The sequence below is a fragment of the Oryx dammah genome, unplaced genomic scaffold (genome assembly GCF_014754425.2).
Source record: "Oryx dammah isolate SB20612 unplaced genomic scaffold, SCBI_Odam_1.1 HiC_scaffold_3, whole genome shotgun sequence".
Taxonomy (NCBI): Eukaryota; Metazoa; Chordata; class Mammalia; order Artiodactyla; family Bovidae; genus Oryx; species Oryx dammah.
Genome location: NW_024070187.1, coordinates 103222361 through 103248448, shown reverse-complemented (window position 1 = coordinate 103248448; position 26088 = coordinate 103222361). Strand labels below are relative to the sequence as shown.

At 47.8% G+C, this 26088-nt stretch overlaps 1 long non-coding RNA gene across 1 annotated transcript; it reads left to right on the top strand.

The window, feature by feature from the left end:
* Positions 1-1557: 1557 nt before the first annotated feature.
* LOC120862235 lies at positions 1558-10818 on the top strand. Its single transcript, XR_005720720.1, has 3 exons — positions 1558-1676; positions 3705-3707; positions 10808-10818. It is a non-coding gene; the product is annotated as an uncharacterized LOC120862235 (long non-coding RNA).
* The last annotated feature ends 15270 nt before the right edge of the window (positions 10819-26088 follow it).

Genomic DNA, 26088 nt, shown 5'->3' with positions numbered 1-26088 from the left:
CTGGCCGGCTTGTCATTTGTTTCTGTCATACCAGCCACAGGACCTTTGCACGGGCTGTTCCCTGTGCCAAGAATATGCTGTGTTTGGACATCTGCATGGCTACCTCCCTTCCCTCCTTCACATCCTTGCTCAGCTTTTGTCAGAACTACCCTGTATTGAAAGTGTAGCCCCCTAGACCCCTTGGGAGGCACTGCCCCTCTGTTTACCCTAGGCACCTGTTCCCCTAATGTATTTCATGACTCACTATGTCTACTAATGATTTGGTTCCCTCCACTAGAGTGCAGTCTTCAGTGGGACAGAGGTATTTATGTGCTGCTTGCCTAAAACACCTGGCCATATAAGAACTCAGTTTAAATTTATTGGATGAGTGAATAAATGTAAACAAAACTCATTTTTCTAGAACTCTTGGGGCCTTAGAATTCATGTAAGCCCCTATCCCATGGTGGAATTTCCATTCCTCACTCCCAGTAGGAAACAAAATACACACACACACACACACAATCCCTTAACACACTGGGTTCCACTCAAAGAATATTATGTACATGAGGCACGTAGCATAGCATCGACACACAGTGCATGCATGCCAAGTCGCTTCAGTCGTGTCTGACTCTGAGACCCCATGGACTGTAGCCCGCCAGGCTCCTCTGTCCATGGGATTCTCCAGGCAAGAATACTGGAGTGGGTTGCCATGCCCTCTCCAAGGGATCTTCCAGACCCAGGGATTGAACCTGCGTCTGTTAACGTCTTCTGCTTTGGCAGGTGGGTTCTTTACCACTAGTGCCACCCGGGAAGCCCAACACATCGTGGGTGTGCAGCAAATCTGAGTCCTCTTTCCTGTTGCTGGGAAATGTGTCTTTAGAGCATCTGGTGGGTGCATCCTCTCAGGAAGGAGGACCCAAGGCCCTGGAGACCAGTCCACTCAAGTCAGCACTGCGATGGGCTGAACAGAGTCCCCCCAAATCCATATGTTGAAACTCTAACCCCCAGAACCTCAGAACATGACTGCATTTTAAGACAGTCATTAAAGAGCTAATTAAGATAGAATGAGGTCATTAGGGTGGCCCCGATCCACTAGGACTGGTGTCCTTAGACAAAGAGACGAGTTGGACACAGATGAACACAGCGGGGCAACCACGTGAGGTCACAGGGAGCAGAAGCTTTCTACAAGCCAAAAAGAGAGGCCTCAGAAGAGACCAGCCCTTCCGACACACTGACCTTGGACTTCTAGCCTCTGGAACTATGAGACCGTAACTTTCTGCGCTTTGTGTGGCCCAGTCTGGTATTTTGTGATGGCAGCCCTGGTGGTCTAATACAAACCCCATACATGAGTGGGTTGATTTCTCATCTTATTTTTTAGTTTTTTTAAAAAAACTTTTTATTTTGTATTGGGGTACAGCTGATGAACAATGTTGTGATAGTTTCAGGTGAACAGCAAAGGGACTCAGCCATGGGTATAGTATCTATTCTCCTCCAAGCTCCCCTCCCATCCAGGCTGCTTACACAACACTGATTAGAGTTCCATGTGCTATGCAATAGGACCTTTTGGGTTATCCATTTAAAATATAACAGTGTGTACATGACCATCCCAAATTCCCTAACTATCCCTTCCCCCCATCTTTCCCCCAGGCAACCATAAGCTCGTTTTCTAAGTCTGTCAGTCTCTTTCGGTTTTGTAAGTTCCTTTGAATCTTTTTTTTTTTTTTTTAAGATTCCACAAATAAGGGCTATCATGTGATTGCTCCTCCTCTGACTCACTTCACTCAGTATGACACTCTCTGGGTCCATCCGTGATTTCCCATCTTATGAATGAAGACCCCCAAGGCTCAACAACCTGAGGAAGCTGCTCTGCTCCCCCCAGCTGGCTTCCAAGCTTGCCTCCAGCTTCCAAAACCATCTGTCGTGGCTAGAGCTAAGTCCTGAAGCAGAAGCTGGCAGGGGAACAGCCTTCGCTGGGGAGTTGGACCGGGGTGGGGTTGGGGGGTGGTCCGCACGTGGAGGCTTCCTAAGCCCGCCTCCTCAGTGCCGTCGCCCTCCCAGAGCAGATGTTTCTATCCGTCTGGGGAGGGAGCCTTTCTCTCTGGTGTGTTTTGAGGAGGGGCTGTATGGGCTTCTCCCAACACCCTGGCTCCAGAAAAAAATGTGCCTTGTGATTACTCCTAAAGCAGCGCTGTGAGAACAGCCACAAGATGAGTCCTGGAGATGTTTATCCTGGGAATTCCAGGCTTAATTTATGACCCCCTCCAAGCAGCCGTTAAGTCATTTGAAGAACAGCGTCTCCAGGTCCCAGAGCATAAATAGCTGCTGTCAACTGAGCCAGGAGGGGCTGGGCTGCTGATAGGTGGGGTGGGGGCCTCCCAGGTACCTTCCAGGCCCCTCCAAGGGACCTGGGGCTGCTCTTATCAACTCCCAACCGAGATGAGATTTAAACCTAGTCAGCCTACAGGATTGCTCCAGGTCCTGGATTTATTGACAGCAATTTGTAGGACCTAGTAGAACACCCACGAACAAACCCAATTAGCAGGAACCTCTGCCTTGTTAGATAAAGATGCGCAAAGGGCTGACCCACAGGGTTTGCCACCATTGCTGCAGACCCGTCTGAATTCCTGCAGAAATTCTCTGGGATTCAGTTACTTGGGGCAAAGACAATGGTGTTTTCAAGAACTGGGCAATTCAGGGGTTTCACGGGGATACCTGGAGGAGGAGGGCAGAAAGAGCAGATAGACCTGGACATAGTCTGGCTCCCTATGGACCCGTGCAGGACGGTGGGCAGGACAGTGAACTTTCGCCTTGACTCTGAGGGCTCAGGGGTGAGGACTGGTCTTGGATGGACAAGGAATGCCAGGCACACAGTGGGACTTTATATCGGCAAGCTCCTCTTTCCTGGGACGTTTCCTTTCTAGAATCTTCGTCTCTCCACCTGCCAAGTCAATGTGGTCCTTCGTTGATTCACTGATGCACTCACTCATTTACCTTTCAATGCACTCATTTCTACAGCGGAGGTTTACTGTATGCCTGCCGTGTGCTGGTGTTGGACTAGGCCTGTGGGCAATATTTCAAGTAGCCAGCTCTTTCTTTATCATTTGAATGCATGACTCCAACAGTGCAGCCATGAATTTAGAAGATGCTTGCTTCTTGGAAGGAAAACTATGACAAACCTAGACAGTGTTTTAAAAAGCAAAAACATCATTTTGCCGACAAAGGTCTGTAGAGTCAAGGCTATGGTCTTTCCAGTAGTCGTGTATGAACGTGAGAGCTGGACCTTAAGAAGGCAGAGGGCCAAAGAATTGATGTTTTCAAACTGTGGCACTGGAGAAGACTCTTGAGAGTCCCTTGGACATCAAGGAGGTCAAACTAGTCAATCCTGAGGGAAATCAACCCTGAATATTCATTGGAAGGACTGATGCTGAAGCTGAAGCTCCAGTACTTTGGCCACCTGATGCACAGAGCTGACTCATTGGAAAAGACCCTGATGCTGGGAAAGATTGAAGGCAGAAGGAAAAGAGGGTGCTCATCCATGTGGTAGCATGTATCAGAATGTCCTTCTTTTTATGTGGAGAAAAGAGAACCTTTGTACACTGTTGGTGGGAATGTAAATTGGTAAAGGTATATGGAAAGCCATATGGAAGTTTCTCAAAAAGTTAAAAATAGGACTACTGTATGATCCAGCAACCCGGCTTCTAGATCTATATCTGAAACAAAATCAGGGAGTATGAAATCTCTGTGTTCCCATGTTCATTGCAGCGTCACTCACATAGCCAAGGCGTGGAAACAACCAAATTGTCCACCAGTGGGTGAATGGATGAAGACAACATGATTTATACACACACACACACACAAAATGGAATAATATTCAGCCATAAAAGAAGGAAATCTGCCATTTGCAGCAACATGGATGAATCTGGAGAGCATTATACTAAATGAATTAAGCCAGGCATAGAAAGACAAATACCGTATGGGACCACTTATATACTAAATCTGTTAAAAAAAAAAAAAAGTTAAACTCAGAAACAGAGAGGCAAATGGTGGTTGCCAGGGGCTGGGGTCGGGGTGTGTGTATGTGTGAGAAATGGGGAGGTGTTGGTCAAAGGGTAAAGACTTTCAGTTTTAAGATAAGTTCATAGGATCTGATGTACAACTTGGTGATGATAGTTAACAATACGTACGGTGTTCTTGAAATTGCTAAGAAAGTAAATCTTAAGAGTTTTCACCATACACACACACACACACAAGAAAAAAGTCACCACGTGAAGCGGTGCATTTGTTAATTACACTGAAATGTATCATATTAAATCATCACTTTAAATATGTACAGTTTTATCTATGAAGCATATTTCAATAAAGCCAGAACAACAAAACAAAACAGAAACCAAGAACAATGTCCTTGGTCACCATGGAGAAGTTAAAAGGGCACGTGGGTAAAGCACCATCAATCCAGGGCCATTACTGGGAAAATAGTTCTCTGTCAGCTACCTTGTATTCACATGGAGAACACCAGTGGTCAGCATTAGATCAGTAGCAAGTCTGATTAACATTCTTAAGTTTTTAGTTGAACTATTAAAAATTGTTTAGAAAAAGAGTTTCCTTCCCTTTTAAGTCTGATTATTTCATCATATATATATAGACCGCATTTTGCTCAGCCACTGGTCATTTGAGCTGTTTCCGCCTGTTGGCCACTTGACTAATGCAGCTGTAAATATTGTTATGTACCAATCTCTTAAATATTCTTGATAAGTTTTATCATTTGGAAAAGTTGTACCAATGTATATGTCCACTAGCAGTGGATATAGAGTGACTGCTTTACTGTATTCAGGCCTTGATGACGGTTTAAAAAATAAAAGACCTGTGAATGTTGAAGAGGGAATGCTATAATGAAATTACATGTAAAAATGGGAAAAGGCTTATTCTATTTACCCACCTACCCATTCACCCCCATAGCCACCAGGCTCCTCCGTCTACCTACTTGCCAACCTACACATCCACTCTTCCACCAGTTCACCTTCTACTCACCTGTCTGCCTGTCCATCCACTCCCCTATCCATCCATCCAGCCAGCCAGCCACCCATGCATCCTATTATTTGCAGTTCTGACTTTCTGGGAGCTACACCCATATTTGTTTACAATACCAAAGAATAAAAAGATGAGGATATCTCAGCATCTTTCTCTGCCTTTTATTCTACCAGGGTTATCTGAGTTTACTACTATTGGTTCTACGTCACTGTCCTGCTCCCTTCCCCAGCCTCCAGACTCACTGAAATTTCTTCACAGCATCTTTTCAGTGGAGATCAAACTCCCTCTGCTATACCCAATGCCCAGTCTCCATCATGTTATGAAAGCACATTCAATGGTCGGTGTAGAGTCTCAGTGTCACCAACGTGCAGCCTCTGCTTTTGCTCCTACCAAGCAGGTGGTTGGTGAGGTGGCTGCCTGTGACCTGGGGGTGGCTTTTAGGGGGGAGCGTTTTGCAGAGGAGGGGGTCCCTGAGCTCTGAAACTTCTCCCCTTGCAGATAGCATCTCAGGCCTGAAGCTAAAAGAGTTAGCAGGTATTTGCAGTTATTTGAAGCTAATTGTACACCAGGCTGTGTTCCCATTTTGCCCTGCAGTTTGGGGGCTTGTGTTTGTGTTTTAATGTAAACAGAAAGGGCAGGTATATTGTACGACATTTCTATGAAAACAATAGAAAACAATCATAATACTTACAGGTCTATCAATTCCCTAGAAATCACTCTAAAATAGACATAGGAAGATAAGTTTTCTCCAACAAATGAAATAAGAAGTGAGGAAAGAAAAGAACATATTTGAATTAGGTCTGTTGTTGTATAGTTCCTAAGCTGTGTCTGGACTGCAGCCAGCCAGGCTCCTCTGTCCACGAGATTTCCCAGGCAAGGCTTATTCTTGGAGTGGGTTGCCATTTCTTCTCCAGGGATCTTCTGGACCCAGGGATCCAACTCTTGCTTCCTGCATTGGCAGGCAGATTCTTCACCGCCGAGCCACCAGGGAAGCTAAAAACAAAAGGAAAGGTTTACTGTGATAGACACAGTGCCCGCACTTAAAAGCAGACAGTGTCAGAGAGTGGTGGGGCCTGTGGTCCATCTCCCGGGCCCCGGGTTCCCTCAGGTCGTTGTTCTGAGCAGGGGGCCGGGGACTCGCACACTGGGGGGTGTCTCCCCACCACATTTAATAGTGGCTCTGCCACTTCTCCAGTAGTTTATATTGAGGGCAAATTTTTTGGTCTCCTTCCAAAGGGCACTTTAGAGAGAGGCCTTTTCATAAGATTTAGCTGAGGACCAAGCCAAAAACACCACTTTGTGGGCAAAGATTCAACTTGGAAACACTACCCGTGTTTGTTCGTGCTGAAACCTTCAGCCTCCCCACTGCCATGGGGGTTCACACCACCACCTTCTCTTCCCTAGAAGCTGAGCATCTGAGCATCAGGGTGGCTGGCCATAGAGCACGCTTATTTCACACGCATCTTTTGAGTCTTTGCCACTCCCTTTCCTAGAACCTCTCTTGTCATCGGGATTTCCTGGGGCTGTTTCAGACTTTCGTGCCCTCTGAGCCCCAAAATGAAAACATGATTTTGTTGATTTGAATTTTCTCTTTTCAAGTAACATTTGGAGAAAAAAGAGGAGGAGAATTCAGTTGGGAGAGTGTTTGTCTTCCAAGAGCCCACATTTTTCCTGATCCCAAAGGGGTCACAGGACTTTTCTAGAACTTTCCAGAAAGCTCTGGAAACCCATTCATAAGATTCTGACAGCATGAACTGTCCTACTCTTTAATTGTTGTTTTCATTCTCTCTTTTCTTCTCTTTCTTTTCCTATACTTAAATTCTTTAGTAAATGTTACTGGTAATTATGGGTTCTTTATGACTATGATCGTATCTGCCTCAAGTCATCCCAACTATCCTGCCTCCCTCCCCACAGAAAGAAGCTGTGACTTGATAAGAATTTCCTTGGCATCTGAACTGGGTGTCTTATTCCATGTGGGCCTGAGAGGGGCCCCCTATCTGCTGGGATGCAAGCACAAGCTGGATGCGGGTGTTTTCTGGGGGAAAAATTTAGATTTAAATCGACCTCAATGATGAAACCAATAAAAGTGCCTGGGGATGCCTCGCCTTTGAGGTTAGAAACCTCTTGCATTGATGTTTGTGCTTCTGAGTCACCAGTAGTCAAGTCTGCAGAAATGTCTTTTCTGGGACAGGAAATCCTCAGGCTAAAATGTAAATGCTCTACCTGAGTGTGCTCCCCAGTCAAGCTTTTGAAAACCAAAAAGGAGATGAAATCACAGACCAGTTTAAAACATGCCTGTTCACCTCAGAAAAAAAGTCTCTCTGCTGAATTCTTTAGATTCTCAAAGCAAAAATGTCTGTGTGGAATTATCACTCCCAACCCCACCCCTGCCCCTAACTCTGATCATGTTCCAAGGATGCCTTTAATAAAATTTTTTTTGAAAATTTAAGTATGATTAATTAACAATGTGTTAATTTCCAGTGTACAGCAGAATGATTCCTCTATATATACATATGTACCTTTTTTTTCAGATTCTTTTCCATTATAGGTTATTACAAAATATTGAGTATATTGACCTGTGTTATATAGCAGATCATTGCTGGTTATCTATTTTAATATATACAGTAGTGTATACATACATTTGTTAGTCACAAACTCCTAATTTATCCAAGTATGTTTTCTCTTTTCCTTAAGAACAGGAGATTCTTCCTCTTTGTTCATTGTGCAGCTCAAGCTGGCAGTTAGGAAAAGTCAAAGTGAAAGTGAAGTCACTCGGTCATGTCTGACTCTTTGCAACCCCATGGACTGTAGCCCACCAGGCTCCTCTGTCCATGGGATTCTCCAGGCAAGAATACTGGAGTGGGTTGCCATTTCCTTCTCCAGGGGATCTTCCCAACCCAAGGATCAAACCCGGTCTCCTGCATTGCAGGCAGACGCTTTATCCTCTGAGCCACCAGGGAAAAGTCATGATTACTGAAAATATACAAGTAGCTTCATTACTGTGAACACGTGATTGTCAGACCATAGCTCAGTTCTTCCCATACTTTCTGTTCCCTTACTCCTAAGAATCCCATGCTAATGTGCATCTTTTAGGTTTTCTGCGTGGAGTCTGAGATTTTAGTGGTTGGCAACAAAAGAAAAGGCCTTAGGAATGCTTATCCTTTGCAAAACAGAGCTTTGTCCAGTGATGGCTGTGCTGTGCTTGTAGTCCTCAGGTGCTACACAAGAGGGCGCCTCTGTATCCCATTGCACAAGGCCCTGAGGATAACAGGGTGTTGTGTGGGGCAGCTTTAAGTAAAAGCATTTCATAACCAGGGCCTGCTTACTCTAGGCCAAATGACTTCTGACCACAATTAAGAAAAAGGAAAGTTAGATTTGTGCAATTCCTGTCTTACTTGTATACTCAAATTGAATGGAATTTTGCAGTCCCATGACAGTTTCTTTGAGCTCAGGCCTTCTAAGGAAGGAATCAGGGTTGTCCAGCTGGAATTGCTTCCTTTTGTACAGCCAGAGTCCACAGTAGGCAAAACTAGGAAATGGCCAAAGATTGTCATTCATCTCAAAATGTTGCCAGGAAGTAACTGTTCTGAAACGAGCCCTCTCTCCTTCCTGTTCTTCATTCTTTATCTCATGCTCCATCCCATCTCCTATGCTCCAGACTCAGTTTCTGGGGGAGAACCAAGCCCTGTTTTTCAATTTAAAAAATCTGATTGAATTAATTCCCCACTGAGACATGAATTAATCATATTATTCCTATCTGAATACTTTCAGACTTAATAAAACAAACACAAATACACTTACTTGAAAAGAGGATACCCAATTTAGGCTATAGTTGATAGAATTCAGATCTTGGTACAGTGATATGAGAAAAAATGTTTATGTTAGCTAGTTGTTGTTGTTCAGTAACTCAGCCGCGTGCAACTCTTTGCTCCGCCATGGACTGCGCTGCGTGCAGCACACCAGGCCTCCCTGTCCCTCACCATCTCCTGAGTTTGCCCAAGTTCATGTCCATTGCGTCGGTGATACCATCCAGCCATTTCATCCTCTGCTGCCCTCTTCTCCTTCTGCCCTCAATCTTTCCCAGCATCATGGACTTTTCCAATGCGTCAGCTGTTCACATCAGATGACCAAAATACTGGAGCTTCAGCTTCAGCGTCAGTCCTTCCAATGAGTATTCAAGGTTGATTTCCCTTAAGATTGACTGGTTCGATCTCCTTGCTCTCCAAAGAGACAGCAAGAGGTTAGCTGGAAGTAGATTCAAATCCAGATGTTATCATGGGGTGATGTTGGAATCACTACAATAAGCAGAGAAGGCAATGGCACCCCACTCCAGTACTCTTGCCTGGAGAATCCCATGGACGGAGGAGCCTGGTGGGCTGCAGTCCATGGGGTCGCAAAGAGTCGGACACGACTGAGCAACTTCCCTTTCACTTTTCACTTTCATGCATTGCAGAAGGGAATGGCAACCCACTCCAGTGTTCTTTCCTGGAGAATCCCAGGAATGGGGGAGCTTGGTGGGCTGCTGTCTATGGGGTCGCACAGAGTCAGACATGACTGACGAGACTTAGCAGCAGCAGCAGCATACCTATTAAGTGCCTACAGTGTGCAAAGCACTGAGGATGCAAGGATGAGCAAAACCAGACAGGGCCCCTCTTCCTAGCATATAGTCTTAGGGGGAAAGGCTGACATAAATCAGTCAAGAAAATGCTTGTCAATTCACACCTGGGGTAACTGCCACTATGGTAATTACTAGTGATGTTCTCTGGAGAGGTGGTCTCCCCATCCCTCATCATACATGTGGTAGGGTTGCACTTTCCCAATCTTTTGAAGTTAGGCCTGGCCATGACTTGCTTTGGACAATGAAACGTGAGCATAGGTGTCATGTGACTCAGTGATGGTTGGAAGCTTTAAAAGCCAGGGAACCATTGCTGCATTCCCTTCCAGCTGTTTCAGTGGATATGCAAGCATGTGCCAAGATGAAGCCTCTGACTGACCTTGGTTCCAGACCATGATGAATTAGCCCCATCGCCTCCCCCCCCACCATCCCACAGTGGACCTGCAGCATGAGAGAGAAATAACCTTTGATCAGCCACTGAGATGAGGGCTTATTTGTTACTGCAGCAGAGTCTGGCTTATCCTGACTGATACAGCCCCATGAGACAGGTACCTGCCATTGTGAAAGTGTATGATAAGGAAATGGGCTGGGTGGAGAAGGTTAGGAGAATGTCTCTGAAGTTGTGACAACTGAGCTGAGATCTGAGGAATATAGGGGAGAGGTCCTGAAGGAAGAGCATTCCAGATTTCAGGCTATGGGGCAGATATGTAGATGGAAAACATTGGACAGATTAACTTCTCTGATCTAAGTGGCAAAATTGGGCTGGTGGATTTATTGGGAGGCTAACCAATAGCAGGGTGAGGGCACCCAGCCTAGAGCCTGGTATGCAGTAGGTGCTCAATGTATACTCAGAGTGTCAGATACTGCATAAGGCTGTACATGTAAGAATTCAATCAGTCTTTACATAGTCCTATAATTTAGACATATTATTCAGAGTAAGCAATTGGAACACAAAGGTTAAATAACTCACCCAAGGTCACTCAGCTAGTGAGGGATAATACTTGTATTTGAACTCAGGCTATGCTTTTAGCTCCTTTTCTTCCTGCTTCTTAAGGCTGCTATTTTTGTTGTTACTATGGTTTTAACACAAAGGCAAGGGATTCCCCCTCCCCACCACCCGCCGCATCAAGCCATACCAGAAACAGTTATTTGCCAATTTAAAGCCCTGGTGGCTGAGTAGTAGAGACTCTACCTGCCAAAGCAGGAGGCGTAAGAGATGCAGGTTCGATTCCTGGGTTGAGAAGACCCCTTGGAGGAGGGCATGGCAACCTACCCCAGTATTCTTGCCTGGAGAATCCCCATGGACAGAGGAGTCTGGCAGGCTACAATTCATAGGCTTTTGAAGCATGTGTAATGATGTACAAGCACTTCTAAAGTCCATGAATATCCTGTATCAGTCAACTGTGGTCTGATGATGCCATGTAACAACCAACCACAGACTTTGTTGTCATTCAGCAATCAAAATTATTTCTCATGGTGTGTGTGTGTCATCTAGGGCACACATTCAGGCTGGGCTCAGCGGTGTGGTTCTCCTTCAAGCTGCCAGTCCAGGTGAGCTGGACTGGAGAGTGGCTCTACTCTCTGTGTCCTCGCTTTTTTAATTTCTGAAGGAACAGTACCTCCTCAGGGACCCTCTTCCCAGGCTTTTGGCAGAGTGCTTAGAGAGCAAACAGAAGCATGGGGAGAGCCTTCAGGTCTCATCTGGAATCTGGCAAGGGATCTGCTCAACGTGGCAGAGCCAGGATCTGCCGGAGCCCGGGTGGGCACCTGTGTCTTGAGGGGAGAGTGAGAGGCATCCAGGGTAGCAGTGGCTGGAGGTGGTGATGTATATACGTCTAAGTGTGCATCTGTGTTTCCATAAAATGACTGGGTGTGAAAGCATCCAGGATTCTCCGAAACGGAAGGGTGTGGAGGCCCTATGAATGGGGCATGGACTTTAGAGTCTTCAGCTCTTTACCCTGTTACCGAGTCTGGGAGATTGTGCTGCTGTTATAGTGCTGAGAAATTTGATCTGCTCCCTGACTCCATGGGCTTCCCAGGTGCCTGAGGGATAAAGAATTCACCTGCCAGTGCAGGAGATGTGGGTTCCATCCCTGGATCAGGAAGATCCCCTGGAGGAGGAAATGGCAACCCACTCTGGTATTCTTGCCTGAGAAATCCCACAGACAGAGGAGCCTGGTGGGCTACAGTCCATGGGGTCGCAAAGAGTCAGACACGGCTGAGCAACAGCCCGCACTGACTCCACGGCTGCAAAAGTCCCACTGACTTGAGCACCCATTCAAGTCAATGTCACATTCATTGACTCCAATGCCAGAACACAGTACTTGATTTCTTTAAAATTTTACATTTTTCAGTTCCCTTTATTTCTATCAATTGCCTCTCTTAAAAGCCACCATTTCATTGGCTGAGACACCTTGGTAAATCACTGCATCTCAGTTGGCCCTGCAATTGTATCATGAATTTAAATGAGAAGTGAATTTAAATGACCCTGGAGCAGCGTGGGTGTGTTCATTTCCTAGGACTGCCATAACCCACTGGGCACCTTAAGCAACAGAAACGTTGGATTTCTCCTTTTCCAATATCTTTTCCAGGGGTCATCCAATCCCCTTCTCCTCTGCCTCTCCCTGGTCTTCTTTCTTTACCTTTAAACATGTCTCTTTTCTGAGTTCAAAGCATAACACACCCTCCCTAGAATCTGGCAAATCTGAAGACTCACATGTAAAATAAAAAAGCTGAGGTTCCACTACCGGGTGGTTTTATTTAAGCAAAGTTCTTTCCACTCCTTTTCCTCTGCACATATATTTTCTTTGAATAATTTTCATGCCTCTAGGCACACAATTTTGCATCTATTTTCTTTTCATATTCGGTCAAGCATATTCTCATGTCCTTAAAGCTGCTTTGTAAACACTAGTTTCATTGACACCTGCATATTCCATTGTGTATGGTGTTATTGATTTTTCCATCCCTGTTCTTGCCTTTGTAAATCACCCTTGGGTTCTCATCAGTTTCACTGGTTCCCTCCTTGGCTCTGCACAGCTTTCCCATCTCCGTCTTCTTGTCAGTCACCTATTAAGCACACAAATTGATTGGCCTACTTTGTTCTCAGAGAATCATAAAATTTTATGTATGCTTTTTCTTTCATCCTGACATCCTCAAAGCTACTGAGAAGGGTGGCTCACTTTTCAAAAAGTGACTTTGTCTGGGAACCCTGTTTTTATTCATCCTTGGTGATTTTATCAAGTAAGTATATGCAAAATATGATCAGCCCCATTTACAGATGGAAACACTGAGGCAAAGTGTTGGCTTCTCTTATGCTGAAGCAAACATTCTGAAAGTCAAAAGAACTGATTTTTCTTTCCAGTTGGCTGATGTCCTGGGCTAATCAAACTTCATTAAGGATAAGTAAGTTCTAAGTTGCTTTCCTTTTTAGTCTAAACAAAGACTAAAATAAAGTGCCCCCAAACAGGGCACTCTTTATCAAAAATGTTCCAGGAGGAGGCTGGGGAACCATGCCTGAGATCCATCGTAGGAGTCACTTCCATGGGGAGCCTTCTTGTCCCTCTGGGTCAGAGTTCAAGGCCCCCTCCCCATGCTTGTTTCTCGTCACACCTAGTTATCAGAGTGCTCACGTTCCCACCTTGCGTCCGCAAAAACCTAGAAAGAAAGAGCCGTGGCTTTCTTGCTTCTGTGTTCCTTTTGCTTAACGAGGTACCTAGTTGGCACTCGAGTGTGTCCAAATGAATGAATTGCCACAGTCTACCATGTGGGTGTTGGGGCCAAAAAATGGAAAAAGAGACATAGGGAAATAAACGTTTTAGAAGAGAAGGCAAAGTTAGGTCGAACTGCGACAATACGACATGCACCAGCTGATTCAAACTACTGGTCCACTGGCCGTCGCCTTTCTCATTATATGGGATGTTTGGTGTTCATCCATCTGTCACACGAGTGGATTTCAGTGAGATGTCCCCACTTTGTCCTCTGGCCTCACCCAGGCTGATCACCTTTGGGAACTCTAAGCCAGGTGACTCCATCAGGACCCCAAGACCAGGTGAAACTGTGTGGGCAGCCAGATGGCCCTCCTTAGGTATATCAGGCTCCCTTCACCTTTCCTTTTAAAAAGAATTTTTTTAATGTAATGTATTTATTTATGACTGTGCTGGGTCTTCATTGCTGCTGGCGGGCGTTCTCCAGTTCTGGTGAGCATGGGCTCCTCTCTAGTTGTGTCACCTGGGCTTCTCATTGCTGTGGCTTCTCTTGTTGAGGACCATGGGCTCTAGGACTCATGGGCTTTAGTAGTTGTGCACAGGTTTAGCTGCTCCCAAGGCATGTGGAATCTCCCTGGACGAGGGGTTGAACCTGCGTCGCCTGCATTGGCAGACAGACTCTTTACCACTGAGCCACCAGGGAGCACCGCCCCCACACTTTTTCCTTACATCAGTCAGATGTTCACCAAGTGTTTGTTAGCATGATGGTTGGTTAACATAATGGATGGCCCTCAATGGTCCCCATCTCCTGGTATTCACACTCTGGATAAGCAGCTCTCCTCGAGTGTGGGCTGCACTCAATGACTCACTGCTAACCAGAGAATATGGCAAAAATGATGTGAAGTCACTTTCATCATCGGGTTCTTTCATCTTGCTAGCAGATTTTTTCTCTTGACTTCTCAGCTCTTGTTTTTGATGAAGTCAGCTGGCATGTGGGAGAAGCCACGTGGCTTCCAGCCAACAACCAATGAGGAACTGAGGCCCAGTCAACAGCCACGAGGAGATGAATGCTGCCAATAACCACTGAGCTAGCGGCTTCTTCCCCAGCAGAGCCATCAGATGAGACTACCGCCTCTGAGCTGGCACCTTGATGGGATCCAGGCAGAGGCTGTGAAGCAGAGCACCCAGCTGAGATGTGCTTGGCTGCCTGACTCACAGAAACTATAAGATGGTGAATGTGTTGTTTCAGAATGCAAAGCTTTTGGGTGATTTGCTTGTAGATTTGAATACCAGTCAATCCTAAAGGAAATCAATCCTGAATATTCATTGGAGGGACTGATGCTGAGGCTGAAGCTTCAATAATTTGGCAACCTGATATGAAGAGCCAGCTCATTGGAAAATGATGCTGGGAAAGACTGAAGGCAGGAGGAGAAGGGGACTACAGAGGACGAGATGGCTGGATGTCATCACTGACTCAATGGACATGAGTTTGAGCAAGCTCTGGGAGTTGGTGATGGACAGGGAAGCCTGGCATGCTATAGTCCATGGGGTTCCAAAAAGTTGAACACGACTGAGCTACTGAACAACAATGAATACAGCACCCGCTCTGTGCCATTGTCTTTGATACTTTTTATGGGCACTTGGCAGTCACTTGTGCCCCCTCCAAGATCTCCCCACCCCGCTGTTTCCCTGAGGCTAGAGGGATAAAAATCTCATTATCTAGCCTCCCGTTTGTTGGGTTCTGGATATAATTTAGATTCTGCTAGTGAGATGAGCTTGTAAAAGATTTGGAAAGCAGGGTTCTTGCTGTGGCAGTGGATGGGCAGGCTCTGGCTGTCATAAGATTTCGAGCTGGTCGCACTCGAAGTCCTGCTCTACTCATCAGTTCCTGGGTGTGTGGCTGCTGGGATACCAGCAGGGATATCTATCTGTTTTCTGAGGCCAAAACTGAACCAGTGGTGACCATCGACGCCAAAACCCCAGTAGCAGAAGTGTAACTTCTACACATCCAGCTGTTCCAACAATTCTAAGCACCTGTTGCTCCATAATGAATACCTTCCTGCCAAAAATACCTAGGCGTGTTGCTGTTTCTTGCACTGAACTCTGCAGATGCAGCCCCTCACTGTTCAGGGAGCCGGGACCACAGGTGAAGCTGACATAACTCTACACCTCAGGATGCTCACACTCGAGTGATGGAGACAGAACATTAGAAAATGCATTCACCACAATGTACCTCTTAGCCCGCTACTCTGAGGCCAGTTTACTGTGAAGTTAGCAAACTTAAGCTTTAGTGTCCCTCACTCAGTAAGGATCCCTTCCAAGGGTCTGAGAGAGGGCTTACAATTCCGGTTTCATAATTGTGTGGATTTAATAAGCACCTCCATCCCAAATTGTATAAGCTCCTGGTCCCTAAAATCCTTAGTCAGGCCCTGGCCTTTGGGAATCTCACCCACTTGATGACTTAGCCCATCTGCCTTGTGATGGAAATCTCTCAGCAACACCTCATCTGCTAAGTCTGAGCTCCATAGCTCCACCCATTCCCTGGATATCAACATGGGTTGTCCCTCTAGCACTTTAACTCGATGCTTATTCTTTTACCAAAACTTCTTTCACCCTAAAGGTCTTCTTTGGTTGACTGACATCACCGTCCACCTGCTGGCCCAAACCAGACTCATGGGGGTCAACATCGACTTCCCCTTCTTTGTGCAACCTCATTCATGGGGCTGAGACACTGTAGACAATTCATGAAAGCGAGAGTAAGGGGAGAAGGAGGCAGGACTGGATATTCTGTCACCAAGAGGGTGGCCTCATGGGCGGGAGTGGTCGTATCTAGTTGAGTAGAAAAGGAGCCTGGAGGATGACCCTGAAGTCCAGTCCCCACAGCAAGGTAAGGATGGAAGTGAAAACAGCGCCAGATGAGAATCCAGGTAAGTAAACGTGAGGGGGAATCCAGGGAGGCGGAGTTAACGACTCTGGCAGAGTGGCATTGGCATCTGCAGTGCACGTGTGCAACAGACAGCTGGCGACAAGCTGCCGCGCAGCACAGGGAGCTCAGCTCGGCTCCGTGACAGCCTGGAGGGGCGCGGTGGGGGAGGCCGGGCGGGAGGGGCCCGTGCACATCTTCCACACATATCAAGAAGCAGAGCGTATATGTGTCCATACAGAAAATGCTGATTCACAATGTTGTCCAGGAAACACGGACACAACATTGTAAAGCTACTATATTCCAATACAAAAAGAGAAAAGGAGGATTCAGAATTCGGGCTGTGAGGGCAAATGTGGCCTGGAGTGCCCCCTTGACACTGTGCCTATGGCTTCCAGGGTCGTGGTCTACGTGTGTGGTGTAGTTTAGTTGCTAGGTCATGCTCCTCTGTTCATGGGATTTCCCAGGTGAGAGTACTGGAGTAGGTTGCCGATTCTTTCTCCAGGGGATCTTCCCAACCCAGGAATCGAACTGGGTCTCCTGCATTGCCAGCGGACTCCTGCCTTGCAGGTGGATTCTTGACTGACTGAGCTATGAGGGAAGCCCTGCATGTGGGTTTGCCTAAAGCAGAGCCTGAGACAAGGATGTGATTCAAGTGATGGATGTGGGTGATGAGTCCAGAGAAGGGAAGTGAGGCAGGAAGAAAAGGAGAGGCAGCAAAGTGGGTGAAGTGGGGAGGTCCCTGCTGTGGGCTTCCTGGGCTCGGTCCCCAGAGGGTCCAGAAAATGAGCAGAACCCACCTCAGAGCTGCTCCACGGAGGAGGGCAACCCCAGGGGACTGACCCTCCAACTCTTGTCTGGCACTGTTAAGGATGGCTCATGGAGGGTCCATGTTCTAGGGCTCTGGGCACCCCGTTGGTCAAGCCAGATGAACCCCTGTAGCCAGAGGAGCCCTGGGGCTTGTTTGGGAACGTCTGTTGTGGCCTCCAGGGTGTGTGAGAGGTGTTATGAGTGTGCATTGATGGCCCTTGCACCAGGGGGCTGCCTCTGCTGTCTTAAAGGCAGGACATCTTCCCATTGGTGCAAACTATGTGTGGGAACCTCCTTCATCTGTCTGGTGGGAAATGCGGGGACACGCACTGCTTCTGGGGCTCACTGAGGGCCCAGCAGCAGCCATGGGACACACTGAGGCAGGAGTTCATGGGCTTTGAGTCCTGGATGGAAAACTTGAAAACACTGCTTGATAGCTGTGTGTGTGTTTCAGTCACTCAGTTGTGTCCGGCTCTTTGTGACCCCATAGGCTGTAGCCCACCAGGCTCCTCTGTCCATGGAATTCTCCAGGTGAGAATACTGGAGTGGGTTGCCATTTCCTTTCTCCAGCCTGATGGCCGTATAACTGAGCCACTACCTTATCCTCTGAGCATCCCTGTTCTCATACCAAAGATGGGAATAACAGTACCTGCCCTGCAGAGCTATTGTGAGAATCAAACTGATTCCCAGAAGAGTCCTTCTCCCCGCCCCCCACGCCCACATCCCCGCTCCTCCAGCATTGCCTCTAGGCAGACACAGGGCCTGGTGGAGTCTGCCTACTCACTGATTTTCCTGGCCAGCCCCAGCCGTGACTTTGGCCTGGCAGGGGTTGGGGGGGTGGTCTAGTCCCCCCGATTCTTAGCTCTCGCTTACACCCAGCTCTCACTCATCCTTCCCTTTGCTTCTTCTGAAGCAGCCCTTTCAGGGTAAGAAGTCCCTTCCGGGCAGGCTGCTGGAGTGGACGGGGCTGGCAGACAAGGACACGTCAGCACCTCTGAAGGGTCCTGGCTGGCAGAGTACCCTGCATCGCGGGGCCGTGTGGTTCACTCTTCTCAGCTCGTGGAATGACAAGACTGCAGGAGGCCCCTGTGGCCTTGGCCACCAAGCCAATGTTTAGACAATTTTTTTCTGCTGTTTGAATAAGAGCTGCCCTGAAATTGCATCTTTGCCTCGTTGCCTCTTCTGTGGCTGGGCCGCCTGACAACTCCTTGTTTGGAGCCGCTTGTAAAGTTCCCCTCAGCTCCCACAAAAACTTTATAGATGAAGAATCTTCCAGTGGGCTTTGGGCCTGGCTGCCCCTTCCCCTCTATGCAGGCAGCTCTTTTGAATCACCTTTCCTCCACATTCAGGAGGCCTCTGAGCCCCTGAGGTGGTTCTGAAAATCCGTGGCCCTGGAAGTTGCTCTTTCTCCCCATCCAAAATACACCTAAAAGACAGAAGGACCCTTAGGTGTTATTTAGGAGGCTCAGGGAGGTTAAGTGACTTCCCTTAAGTTGCACAGCCCGTTAGTGACAGATTTAAGTACAGCAGCCAGGCTTGCTGACCTCAAGGCTTTCAGTGTCTTTGTACACGAGAGAGTTCTAGAGTCTAGATGTGGGCAGGACTCATCTGGCCCACCTTCCTACCTTGCTGAGGAGTCATGAGAAATTGAGAGCTTTCCTGGTGACTCAGCGGTAAGGACTCTGCCTGCCAATGAAGGAGACTCAGGCTTGATCCCTGGGTCAAGAAGATTCCCTGGAGAAGCAAATGGCAACCCACGCCAGTATTCCTGCCTGGAGAATCCTATGGACAGAGGAGCCTGGCGGGCTAAGGCCATGGTGTCACAAAGAGTCGGATGCGACTCAGTAATCGAGCACAGATGAGAAATTGAGTAGAAAATGCTGTGAAATCCCCTGTAAAGTTACAGATGGTCATGATGAGAGGTTTTTTTTTTTTTCTTTTTTTTTTTGGTCTGTGTAATCTGGGAACCATTGGGGGCCAGGTGCACAAACCTGGAGTCAGACACTCCTAGATCGAAATCCAAGTTTCTTGAGTTCCAGTGCTGTGTGATCTTGGGCAAGGCACTTAACCTCTCTGTGCCTCAGTTTCCTGTGAAAGGATGATGCTTACCTCACTGAGCTAAATTAAAGTGCTAAGCACAATGTCTGGGACAGAAGCAACTCCAGTCAGTGTTAGCTGTGACTATTTTTAACCTCATTATCACTGTTCTTATCTATCTAAAGGTCGATTTAAATATGACATCAGGTAAAAGCTCAGTAACTGATAGCCATGATGATTTCTGTTGCCCTTAGCAGAATTAAACCTGGGAGTGGGCTCTGGTCTCCCAGGTGGGGATATTGTCCCAGAGGAGAGGGGAGAATATAGTATTTAGAGGAGATGAGTGGGGGGGGTGTTCTTCGGGAAGGCAGAAGGAGGCAGCAGCTCACATAACTCGAGTTATGTGTGACACATGGGCACGCAGGGCAGGGACTCTGGATGGTATGATCCAGGTTCTCTGCTTCCAGTCACAGCCCAAGTGCTAAATGACATCAGGAAACTTAAAGGAATGGAGAGGCAGGGTTAAAAGGTCTAGGGGTCCTCAGCCCTGGGACTAATTAATTGTGTGGTTTTGAGTAAGTCACTTCCTACTTCAGGCCTTTGTTCACATGAAGAGGAAGATCTATACTGAGCTGACCAGTTCCTTTTAGTTTTGAAACTGTCCAGCCACCAACCCAGCCACCCACTCATCCTTCCATCTCCATCATCCATTCACGTATCCACCCATGAATCTCTGCATCCACTCATCCCCCATCCAGCCATCCTTCCAGCCATCTCTCCTTCCATCCATTCATCCATCCATCCTATGTACCAGACTCTAGGCTGGGAAGCAGAAAACAGATGAAGAGGCTGCAGCCAGGGGCCCACTGTTTAGAAACTTGCAGTTGGAGTCAAGGCCCCAGTGTTGGTCAGGGAGCCAGACTCCCACCCAGGGCCATCAGACCCCAGAATCATCAGGCCCCTGCGCATCTTGACCTTGTGGCCCTTCCTGCCTCTGTGAGCTGTCAGACCACAAGGGCTGTGAGTTCAAACCACTCTTCTGCAATATTTTGTGTCACGTGCTGGGATCCCCAGTCCACATGAATTTCCACTTCTAATTCTCATTCAATCCTGCGAAGCAGGGCTTCATATTTGGAAGGACTGAGCCTCAGAGATGAAGAGTTAACCCATGGCCTCCCTCTGTAACATCTGTCCCGAGACCTTCGCACAGAGCTACCCTCTGCCCGCCTGTGCCTGGCACTGAGAGTCCCATGCCAGGTGTGGACCCTGACTCTGCATCTTGAGAAAGTTACATTCCTTCCACTTCTGTTTCCTCATCTGTGAAATGGGACAATAATAGTCCTTGTCTCCTAAGAGTGCTGTCGGTGTTACGGTGTAATGCTTGTGGGTGGTATGGAGTAGACACTCCAAGGTTAGACATGGTTATTCTTATTAGAAAGCGGAGACCTCACTTTGCCGACAAAGGTCCATATAGTCAAAGCTGTGGTTTTTCTAGTAGTCTTGTACAAATGTGAGAGTTGGACCATAAAGAAGGCTGAGTGCTGAAGAACTGATGCTTTTGAACTGTGGTGCTGGAGAAAACTCTTGAGAGTCCCTTGGACTGCAAGGAGATCCAGCCAGTCAATTTTAAAGGAAATCAATTCTGAATACTCTTTGGAAAAACTGATGCTAAAGCTCTAATACTTTGGCCACCTGATGCAAATAGCTAACTCACTGGAAAAGACCCTGATGCTGGCTGGGAAAGATTGCAGGCAGGAGGAGAAGGGGGCGGCAGAGGATGAGATGGTTGGATAGAGTCATCGACTCAATGGACATGAGTTTAAGAAACTCCGGGAGACAGTGAAAGACAGGGAAGCCTGGCGTGCTGCTGTTCAAGGGGTCGCAGAGTCAGACACAGCAACTGAACAACAACAAAATTCTTATGCCTACTATTTATTACCTGTCAAGGTCAGAGAGGTTGTAGGTCAGTGTTAAGGAAAGGACTGACTTCAAGTAAGAATCTGACACGTGGATGGAAGGGAGGAGGGGCACCGTCCCAAACACTCAAGGCCAGTGAGTCAGAAGCTGGTTCACAAAGGTGCAGGCGGAGGCCCCATCTTCTGCCTTGTGAGGTGGGCACTGTGGCCGCAATTAATTTCTTTGACCATAGAGAGGCAGGCATCAAGCCTCATTAACCCGATGCGCGCAGGAGCCGGCGGGATGTGTGTAATCTTGTTTTCCCTTCAGCCGGCTTCCCGGGATGCCATTGTGTTGGCGCTGAAGCTGTGGTTAACTTCAGCAAATTCCCTGAGCTCGCATCGCTCACTAAGCCTTGTCTGCTTGAGTGAGAGCTCGCGCATGCGCATCAGCTCGGTGGGCCGGGTGCTGCCTGGTCTTCTCAGCCTCCTCTGCTGCCCTCAGGATCGGGGGGAGGTGGAATAAACACTCGCCCCCGTCCCACAATCGCTGAGACACGTGGAGGCACTTTGCGGGACTCTCCAGGCCACAGGAAACAGAGAAAGAGAGAACGCTCACTCCATGAATGCTTCCAGGTGCCAGCGACTTTATACCCAACCAGGTGTCCATCTTCTAACTATTGTGTGGGGACCCCCCACTTTGGGGTGACCTCAGAGACTTGAGGGGGTTGAGGGGGGTCTGCTGGAACCCCAGAGGATGGAGCAGCAAGAGGTCATGCAAGGGCACTGAGTTTGGGGTCTTGCTGCCTGGGTTCAATTCCTGCTTCCTTACTTCTTGGCCCAAGAGACCTTGGGAATTTTCCTTGTCTGTTTCCTCATCCATAATCCCTACACCCTGGGAAGACATGCTGGCACACAGTAGGAGCCCATAAAATGGTTCTCCGCTTTCTCATCTGGGGCTTCCCAGGTGGTGTAGTGGCAAAGAACACAGCTGCCAATGCAGGAGATGGAAGAGATGTGGGTTCGATCCCTGGGCTGGGAAGATCCTCTGGAGGTGGGCATGGCAACCTGCTCCAGTATTCTTGCTTGGAGAATTCCATGGACAGAGGAGCCTGGCGGGCTAGAGTCCATGGAGTTGCAAAGAACTGGACATGACTGAATTGATTTAGCATGTGCGATCTTTCTCACTCATTGGTTTATTCTTATAAGATGCCAAGCCTGGCGGTTAAGCAGTGGCAGGACAGACACGGAGAACGCCCTTCCTTTCCAGAAAGTCACTGTTTAGTTGTAATGAGAGTCACTAAGTTATACTAATCGTTTAATAGTTGCCAGTGTGATGCGTTATATGAGGGAGACTCTACAGAGGGCTGTAAGAGCAAAGCTGGGGGGACCGCTCTTATGGGGGGTTACCCTGGGGAGGGTCAGGGGAGGGTCTCCTCACAGAGTTTTAAACAGAGACCATTCTGCAGGTTGAGGGGACTTTGCCCCTGATGGGGGTGGGGACGGGGATGGGGAACACTCTGTCTGTGGGGCAGCGTGTGCCAGGCCCATTCAGGGCTGGGAAGGGACAGAAGGCTGGTGTGATGTGGGGGCGGGGAGCAAAGGGGCAGGGGTGCCAGAGAGAGCAGGACGGGTGGCCGGGGACATCACAGGCCTCCCCCACGGCTGCCCCCCACCCCTAGCAGCTGGGCAAAGCTTAGCAAACTTTGTCAGCACAAAGCTCTCATCCCAATACAATCCATCCGTGTTTGTTCTGACGTGTCATGGCTGGCAGTATCCCCTTGGGCCTTCGGCTATGGGTATTTGCAAATTGTCCTTTCGCGGCTCTGCAGTCTGTGCTGTTAAAACCAGCTATTTCGTGCCCAAAGCACAGAAGCAATGTTATCCCAGTGGACTCTGTCCAGGCATCCAGGACAGAAGCTGGTGCAGAGCAGAGGGATGAGCCAAGAAAGAACTTTCTTTCGTAGCCTTGGTGAGCTCAGCACTGTCTTTTCTCCTTTCCTGACGATGCTTGGTCAGTGGACAGACAGTTCCCTAAAGGATGCTCAGTGTCTGATGGCGCTAACCTCCCAGAGTCCTCTTAGCATGCCCACTGAATTGGGAATACCCCTGGTTTGTGGAGGAGAGAACTGAAGTTGGAGGTTAAGTGACTCACTGCAGGTGGGGTCAGGATTTGAACCCAGGCCTTGCTTAGGCTTCCAGCTTTCAGCACCACGTTCTGTGCTAGGTCAGTCAAGGGCAAGTCATTTAGATGGTGACAGTTTAGTACAGCCTCCTCTGACATGGGCTTTGGCTTCTGGGCGTTACCAGGGATCCTGGGGTGCCTGAGAGCTGTGTTTGGGTTCATTTCACAGACAGAGAAACGATCACAAGAGTGTTTACTAGAGAAAGAGAAGTACTTTGGTCTCTCAAGTTCAACCATCAGTGGCTCTGCAGAGAATTTTCAAGCCAGAAAGGACGTAGCCTTCCATCAGTCTGAGTTTCTGCTTCTTGTCGATGAGGAAATAGACCCAGAATGGTTGGGGCCAGATGGCGGTGGGTGGTGTTGGGCTGAGTCCAGGACATCTGTGTCCCGTTGGGTGGGCTTTTCACCTCAATCAACTCTGTTAACATTGACCCTACAGAGGCAGCCACTTCCCACTTCAGTCCCTTCCTGGATGAAATATCCCCACAAGTAATCCTGCCATGAGACACCTCATTAAGTGACATTTCATCCCTGGAACTGTTCTTTAAGGAACACATGATTTTAGGTTTTCAGCTCTAAATCTCTCATGAGGTATTTCATACTGAAACTTGAAACTAGGGGAAGATTGGCAGGTAAGAAAGCGGGTGGCTAAGTGCGGTGTCTTGAAGGGCGGGTACAATTCCATCCCTCCAGTTGCATGAAGTCAGATGAGAGATTAAGCTCTCCAAGCCTCCAATTCCTCACCTATGAAGCAGGCATAAAAATCGTTCACTTCTTCTTGACCTTGCACGGTGGTCATGGCCGTGAAATCAATACGAAGAGGCAGGAGGTGGGAACATCATCATGGTTCTCACGTGAAGAGTGATTTTTCTAAAACATTGACAGAATCAAGTTACTCTTTTTATGACAATGTGGCAGTGGCTTTCTGTTGTCCTCATTCATTCATTCATTCATTTATTCATTCATTTATTCAATTCAGATTGAACATCTTGTATGTGCCAGGCACTCTTTCAGGCACCAGGGACACAGCGAGGAACAAGGCAAAAGCCAGATCTTATGCTTACAAGGCCACAGAGAAGACAGACAACAGAGTAAGTAAACAGACTTGCTGTGTTTGGGGTGTGTCTGGGATGCCCTTGGGCACAGAGTGGGGTAATGAGTAGCAGTATTAAAGGTGAGCTGTCAAAGGCCGTGAGGGCCTGGGGGATGTTGAGCCCCACAGCTTTTTACTCTATATGAGATGGAGAAGCACTGGAGGGTTTTTGAGCAGAGGAGAGATGTAATCCAACTGTGTTTTAGCAACTGATCATCAAGGTTGATCATAAACTGCAGAGAGAACACAGGGAGAAGCAGTAATTCCACCCGGAGAAGGTGTGAGAAACAGTAAGATACGATAATTCTATTATTAGTGTTTGGCTGTGTCTGCCAACTCACTCTCGTTGTTTTGTGATTGTGGAGTGTGAGCTCATTTTTTGGTGGACACACTCTGCTGCTGAGGTTGAGGGTTACATGTTCAAGGAGATTTGGCACATGCTTCTCCTAGGCCCACCAGATACCCACTCGCATCACCACTGGGCTACTAACTTCACTTCTAAAGCAATCAACAAGGATGGATTGATGATGCTAGCTAACCTGCCCTCTTAGGTTAATTCCTCTGCTGGAAAGTTCTTCAACTACATGGGGAGTGTCACTGCTGATACTGAGGATGAGTGCAAATAAGCCATGGGAATGTCTTAAAGGACAGTGTGGTTGAGAGAGATCAGCTTGTCAGTCAGCTCCCAGGGGTGGCGGAAGGATTTTTCTGATCCATCCCTCTCTGAAGCTGTAGTCGGTTGAGGGTCCCCACTTTCTTGTGGGGTCCTCAGTTCTAACTTCCCATAGTGCTTGGGCTTAGGGCCTCATCTTCTGGCCTCAGTTAGCCCCTAAGGCCCCAGCTTCCAAGTTATCCAAGCTCTGCATCTCCCCAACCCAGGCCAGACACAGGTCACCTGTACTATTGCCCTGTCAGTTCCCATTTCTTGAAGCCCTAGAAATTGCCTTTATTTGTTTTCAGGGGCTTAGCTCTGCATTTAAATTGAGTTTCCTGTATTTTTTTCTAGCCCACTGCAGGAGGGTTATCTAGTCCCACCATATTGCTAGAAACCTGCCTGATTCCCTGTGTCACCATGAGTATCTCTTGACAGAGCCCATGTGAGGTCTATCAGCCCCAGAGTCACCTTGGGAATGTGTAAGGGATCAAGCTGTCAAATCAGACCTGTGGGCACTTGGCCTGGGAACCTGCATTTTAACAAACGCCCAAGGTGATGATGATGACGCTCATACAAGTATGAGAACTTCTGCCTCTTTGACAGTTCAGGTTCATCAATCAACCTGGTCAACATTTATGAAGCACCTACTCTGTGCCTGGCACTACATAGGCCTCACAGGTCGTGGAAATGAATGAGACTGGCATCATTCAGGAGTTGGCAAGCTTTTCGCTGTAATGGGACAGAGAGTAAACATCAGGGATCTTGTGGTCTCCTGCCATAGAGGATACATCAACCGTGGGTGTGGCTGTGTGCCTTAACATTTTATTTACAAAAGCAGGTGGTGGGCTGGTTTACTGTGGTTTGCCAAACTCTGGCGTCATTAAAAGAGAAACGTGCTGAATAAAGGCTCATAATGTATGCCGTTGCTGTAGTGGAGTTGTGGAGAGGTCCTGTATTCTTATCCGGAGAATCCCATGGACAGAGGAGCCCCAGGCTATGGTCCATGGGGTGGTCAAGAGTTGGACATGACTGAGCACGCACACACGGAGAGCTATGGTGGGAGCAGGGGAGGTTAAGGGATGTCCAGAGGGCTTTCCAGATGGGCTGACTCTGGAGCTGAGACTCGAGGCATCCAAGAGGCAAGCTGCAGGCTCTCCTTAAATG